The following is an 11,082-nucleotide window of genomic DNA, read 5'->3' as shown; positions in this document are numbered from 1 at the left end:
CAGAGTCATCAGCTGGCTCAGCTAATAAGGAAAGGTGATGGGCTCTGAGTGCTAATGAAGTCATTCAGAGTACATTGGGAAATGGCAGCAAGCTAGGCTGGTACTGTTTAGGATGAACCATGGGCCCCAGGCAGCACATTTTCTAATTGGAGATAGAAGCAATAAGTATTAAATTGCTACAACAGAATTATAAGGTAGTTAAGATGCACCATTATCATTAAAGTAGTCCTTTTGTCTTCTTCCTTTAGAAAAATCCTAAGAAAAGGTGTCTAATAGAAGATCTCTAATCAGTGTTAAGGGCTCAGTCTTGTACTTCGTGGTTCAAAACACTTCAAGTGAAATTAGCTCTATTCTGGTACGAGTGGAGATGCACAGATAGAAGGAGGAGTACCTTTTTGAGTACCACATTTTAAACTAAACTATTTTCAACTGGTTCCTGTATCTAATGTAATAGTCAGTCCCCTGAATTTTGTGATTAATTTTTTCAGAATTTATCCTACAGATTTAAAGTGGCTGAATTTAATTTTTACTCTACCATGGGAGACGCTATCTTTCTGAACAAATACTAGTGAGAACATTCACTTTTCAAATTAAATTATATAAGTAAGTAGAGCTTGAAACAAGAAGCAAACACAGTCTTGTCAATGTAAGAACATAATTAGACAAAAAAATTATTGGTGTATATCATGTCCTGGACTTTTTTACTTTCTCAAATTTGTATACTGCTGTAATAGGTTTAATATTCAAAGTTAATAACTTCACTTTTAACAACCAATCAGGGAGGTAAATAAATATCACATAAGGTACAACATACCTGTGTTAGCCTGTGTTTTTTGAGTAGCCCAGGAACTCCACACCTTCAGGTATGAAAAAATTTCCTGTCTCTAATCAAAATGGGACTGACAGAGGTAAAAACTTTAGAAAGCCGAGAAGTACTAGAAAAAAAAAAGCAGCAGAGGATGTAAGGAAAGAAGTGAAAAAAAGGTATGTATAAAACCTAAGTTGAAATAATTGTGTTATTTTGTTACCAAAATTAAGGATGAGAGGAGATTGTAGGAAAAATCAAGGGGGCAGGAATAATTTAAGCTTAAAGCTACTGTTCAACAAATGGCTGCCAAAGGCCTGTGAATACAGTGAGTCTGGGAACTTTCTGAATATTGGAACAGTCCTGCCTGAACCCAGCTGCCTTCAAGTAGCTTTTCTGTGTGCATGGGGGACAATGAGCAGATTGTGAAAGAAATTATTTAGTTCGGTTGCATGCAGCAGCAAGATGTTGGTCTGGATGGTAGAGCATCCCTTAAGCTGCCAGTTCCTAATGAGATGCCCAAAATATCTGTATATTTTATACACACATGTAAATCAGAGATTTTAAGAGACTTGCAGTTTAATTTATTCATTATATTCCTTCATGTGCATATTTATTCTTTTTTACTGGGGATTATTAAAATAGGGTATTTCTCTTTCTATATCTAAATTATCTCTACCCATCCTCTGGCTAATGGGGCTGAAGCTATCCCCAGATTTTCTCTTGAACTCTGCTAATGTTGTTTACTTGTGACCTGATGAGAATATTGCAAACCACTAGTGACCATTTGTCCCATCTACCTGAAAGGAGGATTTAATTTTAAATGAGTAGTCCATCCCATTTAAAGACAATGAATTAATCACATTCTTAATGCATTTCATTCCTTCTCCACATTACCAGGCTACCCAAAAAATGCTTGCACTTGCACATAACTTACAACAGGATTTGTAGTCAGCTGCTGAAAATATCCTACACTTGTAATTAAAGTGCTGTTAATTACTCTGTCATTTTCACACGTTCCATTTTGCTCCCCCAAAAGAGGCTGGCAGGTTTTTCTGTGCTGCACAACCCAGCACAACCATCTTGCTCATTAAGTGTGACATTAATGTAAGAGTGATCAGAGTGATCCAGTGGCTGGTCCCAGTTATAATGAAGAGCAGCTCCTCCAGATTCATTCTGACTTCTTATTAAAGCTAGGAACAAAATCTGGCTTTTTTGCTGCACACTGGGATGGTCCTATGCCTTACCTTCTCTTCAGCACAAGTAGCTTAATTTAAAAACATGCACTGTAACAGCAATCAGTTCCATTCCCTCAGAGGGGATTACAGGCTAATCTTCTGCAAATGTTCACTGAAATTCTACCCTTCACTCTCAGGGGACAAAATTATGGCACGATTAATGCAAGAGGGAATTTTGCCACAGAGTTCAGTGGAGCAGGGATTTCTAACTTCGTTTTAACTACTCACAGTACTGTTCTAAAGTCTCATCAGTAATTTTAGAAATGGATCGTACTGAGCTGTGAGGATAACTGGCCCAATCTGACTTTTTAGGGCATGAGTTTTGTATTAGAAAGATCTAAAAGCAGACACATTTTGCAAGCAAACCTAAGAGAGAAATTCAAAGCTCCATGAATAGAAAAAATTACAGACACCATTGGGATTTCCTGGTAGTCGTTGATACTGTGACTGCACAAATATTTAGAATAACAGAATAGATTTCCCAGAGATGTAGCTTCTACTTTGTGCCTTTCCTTACACAGACCTTTCCATAAACTCATGAACAGTTCTAGGATCTCACTACTATATCAAATATAGAATCTTCAAAATTTATTTGGGATTTTTTGGTTTTTTGTTTTTGTATTTACTTTTTTGGGTTTTTTCTGTCCATCTCAATTTCAAGTCCACACACATAGAAAAACTTACCAAGGTATGATCTTTGGGAAACCAAGTTGCAGAACTCTTGTAAAACATTTATTTTAATTCTAATTATCTAGTTAAAACTCTGGAACTTCAGAAAACCATTCAGACAAGAAAGGTAAACCATATATTCTAATTAATAAAAAAGAAATGCATTTCAAAATGCATGAAAGGAAAAACAAGATGGAATTATTTCACTACAGTTTAGAAAATAGAAAATATTATGAACTGTATCAGAGCACTTTTAATCGTTTTAGAATTGTGCAAATAGACAAGGAAACAACAGAGATCAAAATCTATTACAGGCCTAAGTCATAATCAATTTTAAAATTCTTTTTGCCACTGTAAATTCAATTCAGACAATAAACTGCCCTGTCTCCAAGGGAATCAACAATTCCACTGAAATATAAACTATGCTCCAGTCAGAGAAGTCCAGCTTCTTTTCTCAGTCACATGAATAAAACAAAGCAGCTCCATTTTTGGGGGGGATAAGGATTCACTGGGGATTAGATTTTTACTGATGAAACAGAATAGAAAGTGATTCTCAACTTTGAAAAAAAGTGAATCAGGAAAGTGTTTGTTTTGCTGGCTGTCTTTCCATTTTTCTTTTGTTACCTTAAGGTTGTATTTTCTGGATACAATCAATAGCAAGGCTGGTGCCTTGCCTGGAGATACAATGAGTGGTATAATCCCTCTGAGGCTTCTGAGATATGCAGAGATTGTGCACATTAACAGCTCCACAGCTTCATGGCCTCACCTCTTCCTGACCACAAAGGAAATGGAAAGGAAATCACAGGGTGCATGGGCTGCAATTTATATATATTCTTTGCAAAGAAAAAAGCTCACTGTCTCCTCCATTCCAAACTACACACCAGTTTAAAAACTGGGGAGGAAAAGGCCCTTGGTTAAAAGAAATACCATGGTCGAATCTTCTGGAGCAGAATTTGGGATGAGTACAGAAACAGTTATCTGGACAAGGATGGCTGTTTAGTAATGACAGGGCAATCTGAGTCCAAATTTTACACTTCAGCTATAACCTGTGCACCATATCTGGGATTCAAGCACATTCCTTCTCCATTGGAACACTGTCATTAAGTCCTGGGTACCTGAAGCTTTAGGATGACCCCAAATGTTAATTCCTGTGACCTTGATACACATGTTGCATTTAAGGCTCACCTATAGTATTAGGCTTGATAGTAGCATCATCAGATTGAAGTTGGATAAAATGTTTTGGTTTAAGAAAATTGGGGATTTTGGGAAAAAAACTCCTCCCATATAGAAAAGTTCAGTGGAAAAAATGTCAAATACCACTCTTTCATTACTTGCTATACCCTCGCTTGATAAGGAAAGCTACATTGGTTTTTTTCAAGAAACCAAAATTACATTTTAAAATGGGTTAAAATGCCTCAAGAATCTTCACAAGACCAGAGACACCACAGATGTACCTCCTGTATGCAACTGTTGCCAAGCCTGACAAGTGTGCTTTCCCAGCTCTATGGCTCCCTGTGCCATATCATCCCTTGCTGCTTCCCAAAGGTGGCAGGGATGTGCTGTTATGAGTAGAGACAATGACAAATGGGTCCTTTGTTTTATTTTACTGTCATTCTTGCAGTTCTCAGATCTGACAAAAATGAAAAGTAGAGACAGCAATGAGACCTAATGCCAGTGCTCTTCAAAAGACAATGCATTTCTACAAAATCCATAGTGTGTCCGGATAAGCAGGTAGAGAGCTCTTTCTTCTAAATTCTTTATAAATTCCCCTTTTTTTTTTTTTGTTAGTCGCCGTATATGTTTTACCACTTTCTTGCTCATCGCTTATAAATCTCCAAAAATATTTGTTCAAAAGAAATGTCCTTGTGGCTCCTAAGTGGATATAGCATCTCAGAGGATGAGAGAGACCAAAGACAAGTAACGAAAATGAAGAAAAAAAATCCACAGAATAACATGGAAAAATGCATTCCAATGTACCACTGGGTCTGATTCTCCTAAAGAGTTAATGACTCCACTGCTTCACAAAGCTATGTCCAGAGGTGCTACAGGATTTTGAAATGCAAACACCAATATGGGAGGATATACTGCAGTTCTAATAATCTGAAAAATAACTGAGTACTAGTTATTTAAGTATTTGAAAAGCTGGATCATGTTGCTTGGGTTTGGAATGATAAAATATAATATCAGAGAAATTTTGTTTTCCACAATGTATGCTTAAGAGAAAAGGAGGGAGAATACAGGAAAATAAAGAAGTTAGAGGTTTTTTCTAACCTGCAAATACATTCCAGTCTGGGGAAATAATTCGTTTGTAAGTATTAGATCAAAAATAGCACATAAGCAAAGAAATGGAAAGAATATTTGCTGAAAGAATAAATCATAGACCATCAAATATAATTTTTGTTAGCAGACGGGAAGACAGGTTTCTGTTTGTTATTTGTTATTCTTTCTTAAAGACAAGAAATTTTTAAACTAAGGGAATATTTTAGAACAGTATCCCATTCCTCTGGGGTAAATACAGTACATTGCTTAGCAACCTTTTATAATTGAAAGACCAAAATATCTTAATGTATAAAATACTACTGTGAGAAATGGTTAACCAACAGCCAAGTGGCTGGATGACTTGTATGATTCATTAGATTAAGATATATTAAGAGGCTTTCTCTTTGCAACTCAAACTGCAAAATCAGTAATGGAGCACAGCAATCATATAGGGATCATAGAGGCAAATAGGCAATGATAGTTTTCCCTGAAAAGAGGAGGAATCAGCACGCCTGTGCTCAAGGGCTTTATGTACATTAGATCAGAAGAAATTGCTGTGTAGCTATTATGTGATGGGGTTACTAACTGCAGCTGAAGCAGCCCTGGCAGGAATTATTGATGGAGATGGAGTACAAGGGAGCTCTCTCTCCTTCACTCTCACTTTCACCTGTAAGGACTAGAACCATCTCAAGGCTGCACAGGGCCGGGCTTGGATGTGATCTGCTTCACTGGCTATTGAAAACAGAGCCTTTCTATTTTCATTAACAGACAGTGTCCAGAAGAACAAAGGAAGTGGAAAAAGGAAAGGGAAATTAAATTGTGGACTTCTTGCCTGCTGGATGGATACCGAGAAACCTGACAGGTATAGAGCAGGAAGAAATCTTGTTTCCCTTGCACGGTGTTCTGGGCTAAGACTAGACTTAACACTTGCATAGATGGATGATTTTTCACCAGGACAAGCAAGGTACTTGCACATGAAAATATATTTTTCTGCATACTTTGAAACTTACTCTCATTTGAATGTTGAGCTCTGTATTTGAGCTATTTTGCTCTGTACAACCAACTTTCATGTTTTTTGCCTGTCTGGAAGACAGTGACCAAAGCCCCGGAGCCTGAGTGTTAAAGATATAAGTAATTACACAAACCTAAGCACTAATCAATGTGTTAAAACAGTACCAGACAAAGGAGAGCTCTACCACACACCAAATAACACAAACAAGCTTTCAGCAGCCACTGTGAGACACTTACTGCAGAAGTAGGTCTGGCATTTCATATTTTTCTTCCTCTGGAAATTACCACCCACAAAGTTAGTCTGGCTGTGTGGCCTTATCTCCCTGACCTCCAGGAACTTTCTGAAATTACTTGCTCTCCTCTCTAGAGTAGGGAATAGTTATGAGTAGAGAAAGATTCACCTGTAAAACATTCAGACATTGTAATAGTACTTTGGTTGGATTTTTTGGTAATGGAAAAATTCTACTTGGAGCTCATTAATTTCTCGCAAGCCAAATGATCATGCAGCCATTGGAAATTCCCCTTTGCAACATTTCTGCCTGACCAAGCTGGACATTTCCTTGAGAATTTGCTAGATTAATTATATTCTGTATAATTGCCTAAGGACAGAAATGATGTTTCCACATTTGTGTTTAGGGCTGAAGGATGTTAATCGTGGGATAGATGTGAACAGTACAGTACAAAGACTGAAAGCACAGTTAGGGGTTTAATTTACTTTCACAATAGCCTCCCCTGAGAACATCACTTTTCCATCCATGCTAACCTCCCCAGGGAAGTCACTGCAGGCAGCAGAAGCAAAACTAAGGATTAAAGCAATCATTCATCTTCTTTATTTTCCTTCTGAGACAGTTGAAAAGGCAGAATCTGATGTTGAATTATAAAGGCTGTTTAAGAGTAGATAAAGCAGATGAGATACAAGACACTTTTGAGTTTGGTGAGATTTTTAATTAATTTTTGGTATCTGTTTCTAGAGGTTTTGCTAATGTCAATGAGAGGCAATCTTGCCATAGCACAGGATGAGCTTCCAGGAAGACACCAAGTTTGAAGGAAGAAGCAGAGTGTTTCACTCTTTGTTTTTTACTGTGAGCCACATCATCTTGAGTTCAGCTCAAGTGCAGATCCTATTCTTTATGTATTCACAGCATACACAATTATATTGTATAGCAAGCATCCATTACCTGAAATGTGTCCATAGGTACCTATTCTCCCTGATCCATTGGGGTGCAGGTTCTTTGCTCCTGTGGATTTTAAATACTTTAAAATCCAAAAAGAAGATACTTTTTCAGTCCTTCACATCTTCCTCTGCATCTACCCTCACATTATGCTTTCTTTAAGAAAAGTCTTAAGAACAAACACAGAAGAAAATATACTGAAGAAAATAATATCTAAATTGTTTGCTGCATATGAACTTAATGTTTTCAAAACCAAAATGTGTCAGACACAATTAGCATCCCATATCGAAAGGTTTTCTAAATTACCTTATTATTATTACTCTTACTTTATTACTCCCTAAATTACTAGAAAATTTAACTTACTGTCTGTGTTGAGAAATCAGCAGGACTTTCTCTTGATTTTAATGTGCCTTCTAGAAAGTTTCAGTTTAACAGTAGACCTATCCTTTTTTCCTCTGGTATTTTTCTTAAATTCATTTTAATTTTTGACATCAAAAGCAAGTGCCCAGAGTTGTGAAATGAAAAGTGACACTGCTCCTGAACTAAAGGGAGTATAGCAACAAAACAAATACAACTAATAACTTTTGGACTAATATTTGATGTAAACCTAGATCAAAGATGATTTTGGTGCTTTGAAATACATAGGATACACCTTGAAAAATATAGCATACTTATTAAAGACTCTCTGACACTATTTCACTTTCAAATAGAATTTGCAGAGTAGGAAGGCCTTATCACAGAATATAAAGACACTCATTAAATCTCTAACAGTGAGTGAAGAAGGAGGTAGAAGAGAGGCATCACACATCAGCTTCTTTGCAGACACAGAGCCAGGTCAAGATGGTAACATGGTAAATCCTGATTTGCTCTGCTGATGGTCAGGTGTCTCTGAGAAAGGTGACAATCTTCCTCTCCCTCTCCTCTTTTTCCAAGCCGAAAAGAATTTCTCATTGGTCAAATGGTTTTGAAATATAGCACCTAATTTTCTGCATACATTTCCACATTTGTTTCATAAGATATCCAGGAAGGTATTGCTGCATAAAGCTGGAGGGGTGACACCTTAGTAGAAAAATAAACATTAAACGAAGGATCTTCATAAGAGAGGTTCTAAGTGGCAGAGATGGCAGAACTGAGTTTGCCTGTGAGAGTGCCAGAGTACCTTATTCACAGGGGAACTGTACAAATCACCTAAAAAATGGTCCTTTAAATATGTGTATGTGCATAGATTATATAGATATAGATATCTATATGTGTATAATATATGCAATTTACTGGGGAAATGTTTCTGTATTTATTTTCCTGCTTCTAATTTCATTTTTATGTTCTTTATCTATTAAATGACTGCAGGAGTCATGCCATACAGAGCAAGAAGAGAGAATTCACAGACCCGTTGTCTTGCTCAGAGACACCTACAAGTCACAATAGGTTCGCAGAAGAATGAACTCCAAATTCTTATTTCAACTGTCATTTTGCTGTACTGAAACCTGTGACCCTCCCGTCAGTCTCCACCAGTGAAATCTTATGTAATGAAAAATAGTATAATAAAATCTGTTCTGAAAAGGTAAATATCAAGTGTGAGAAAATAACTGACTGTGTCTAATCATGTAGGACACAGTCACAATTCCTCTGTTCTCCCAAATGCTTTTATATGTTTGTAAACATATGAAGCACATGAATCAGACTATTTATATATGATGTTCCATTTAATAAAAAAAATGGCAACAGTTGGCCTTGCAGTATTCCACATATGCATGCCTTCTTATGGCCTTTTGCTTTCCTATCAAGTAATTTACAAGAACAGATGATGCAAGTTGCACCGTGCTCATTCTAAGAACTACACACTTTTGCTAAGAACATAGGTGCAAACATAAACAATTGCATCTGAAATTTTCAGCAGATTCAATATATTTACCTTCCTTTTTTGTTTCATTTTGCGTAAAGAAAATTGAGTCAGAAAACAGCAGCCTGAGCAAAAAAAAAAGCAAACAAAAATGTTAAAAAATCCATACTTCCTCATTCTTGCTCATTTACCAATTCTCCTTCACACTGCTGATTCTTCATGGGTTAAACAACATTTCTGGAGCCTTGACCTCTGAAGTCAAATGGGAAGATTTCTGCTCCCTTAGTGATGCCTTAATTAGGTTTTTTAAGAGACGTATTAATGCAACCAGAATTCCCTTGCATAATTTATATTGCTAGTTATAACCACAAAGTAAAATCAACATGAAAAAAGAAATTTGACCGCAAAATATTGGCTTAGATTTCTCAAGGATCACACCTTTAAAGACAAAAGCTCTTTCATTATCTATTTACCAAATTTGAATACAATATTTTGAAGAAAACGTTATTTGTTACAGATTAGAAAAAAACCCCAACAAATCAAATAACTTTCTAAATCCAGCATGAAACAGAAGGTAAAAAGTTTTAAATGGTCAAGTTTGACAAACAAGTTGTCTTATAACTTTGAAGATAAGTGTACATAGCAAGCAGTTCAAAGAAAACTTGAAGGATCAAGTATTATAGCAAGTCCACAAATATAGATGAGAACACCCTCTAAGGCTAGCAGTCTATAGGTTATTACAACAAGCACTGTGCCAAAACAAAATCAAATCACAGGGAGCTAAGGAAAAGCAGGAAAAATACAATTATTTCATATGCATTATGACCACGTGAGTAGTAGATTATCTTTTCCTTGATTCTGTTTTTCTTTTTTTTTTTTTTTAGTACCTTGATGGGATTAAGATTGAATGCCTGAAAAAAATAATATTTAAACCAAGTACGTCTCCTTCCTGTATTTTATGATGAGACATTGAAGGGCATCAAGAAATTTGTAAACACAGGCTGTCAGTGCAGTAGAGGGATTTTCTGTTTTTAAAGCATAGATTTTTATTTACATAAAACAACAGAAGAAATGTGAGAATACTTGAATAGCCTTAAGAAAAAAAGAACCCAGTAGGCAGTTTTTAGAGTTAGGGAGCAGATTCACAAGTGTTCACAGGTCAGCTTTTTTCGATCTTTAATGTTACTACCTTAATTTTTCTAATTTCCATCTAGATGAGACATGTCTTGTGGACTTAACTGAGGTCAAACCATGGTGTTACACATGGATCATTTCCAACAGGAATCTTTACACTGGCATGCCCTTCATAAATCTGGCCCTGGTTAAACACAACTACTCCCTTCATCTAAACACTCTAGACCAAGCAATTTTCCTCTCCCTCCTCAGACTCTTTGACTACCAAAAAGAACTTAAAAACAAATATTCACCTGGTTTTCATGATAAAGGATCAAGTCAGATGATTAGCTGGCCTGCATTCAGCTGTGTTGAGTGGTAACTCTACCATGAAAAACAACTAATAAATATTAAATTGGTTTCATCTAAAAGCTAAGCTCAGGGCACAAAGTTATGTACTGTATTCGCTGGACTTTTAGCAAAGTGGAAAAGGCTGCAGGTTAACTTTTAATGTGTACATAAAATGAAAATTTTCTTGGCCTTTGTGCTGCTTTTATTACACCCACATGGCAAATCAAGTTATGCTGATGCACTCACTAACTAATGTTTAACTTCTCATAAAAATAACAATCTCCCCTACAGACATGAAAAGAGAACAGTTAGCAAAAAAATGTGCATGACTTGTATCTGATTACTAAGTGTTCATTCCTAGGTGTTCAAAATAGAAGAGTTTAGCAGTAGCTTAAATCATTTGAGTAAATGGCTTTGAAAGTCGGTCTTGAAGTCTGTCAAATTACACAACCACAGCATGAAGCTCAAAGTTTTAAATTTACACAGAAACTTAAAAATGAGGACAAGCATCAGCAGAGACAGAAAGATAGATGAAAAAAGGGATCAGAATTTTAAGCCCGTACTGTGCCATCTTAACTGAATACACAGCTGTGTATTCAGCTTAATTTAAATTGCCTAGAAGTG

At 36.3% G+C, this 11,082-nt stretch overlaps 1 long non-coding RNA gene across 1 annotated transcript; it reads left to right on the top strand.

Annotated features, from left to right (window-relative positions):
• Window positions 1-4,335: 4,335 nt before the first annotated feature.
• On the top strand, window positions 4,336-8,878 carry LOC141728684 (uncharacterized). The gene is made up of 3 exons (XR_012579830.1): window positions 4,336-4,443; window positions 5,740-5,833; window positions 8,502-8,878. It is a non-coding gene; the product is annotated as an uncharacterized LOC141728684 (long non-coding RNA).
• Window positions 8,879-11,082: the final 2,204 nt, after the last annotated feature.

Source organism: Zonotrichia albicollis, chromosome 3 (genome assembly GCF_047830755.1).
Source record: "Zonotrichia albicollis isolate bZonAlb1 chromosome 3, bZonAlb1.hap1, whole genome shotgun sequence".
NCBI lineage: Eukaryota > Metazoa > Chordata > Aves > Passeriformes > Passerellidae > Zonotrichia > Zonotrichia albicollis.
This window is presented reverse-complemented; position numbering and strand designations above follow the sequence as displayed.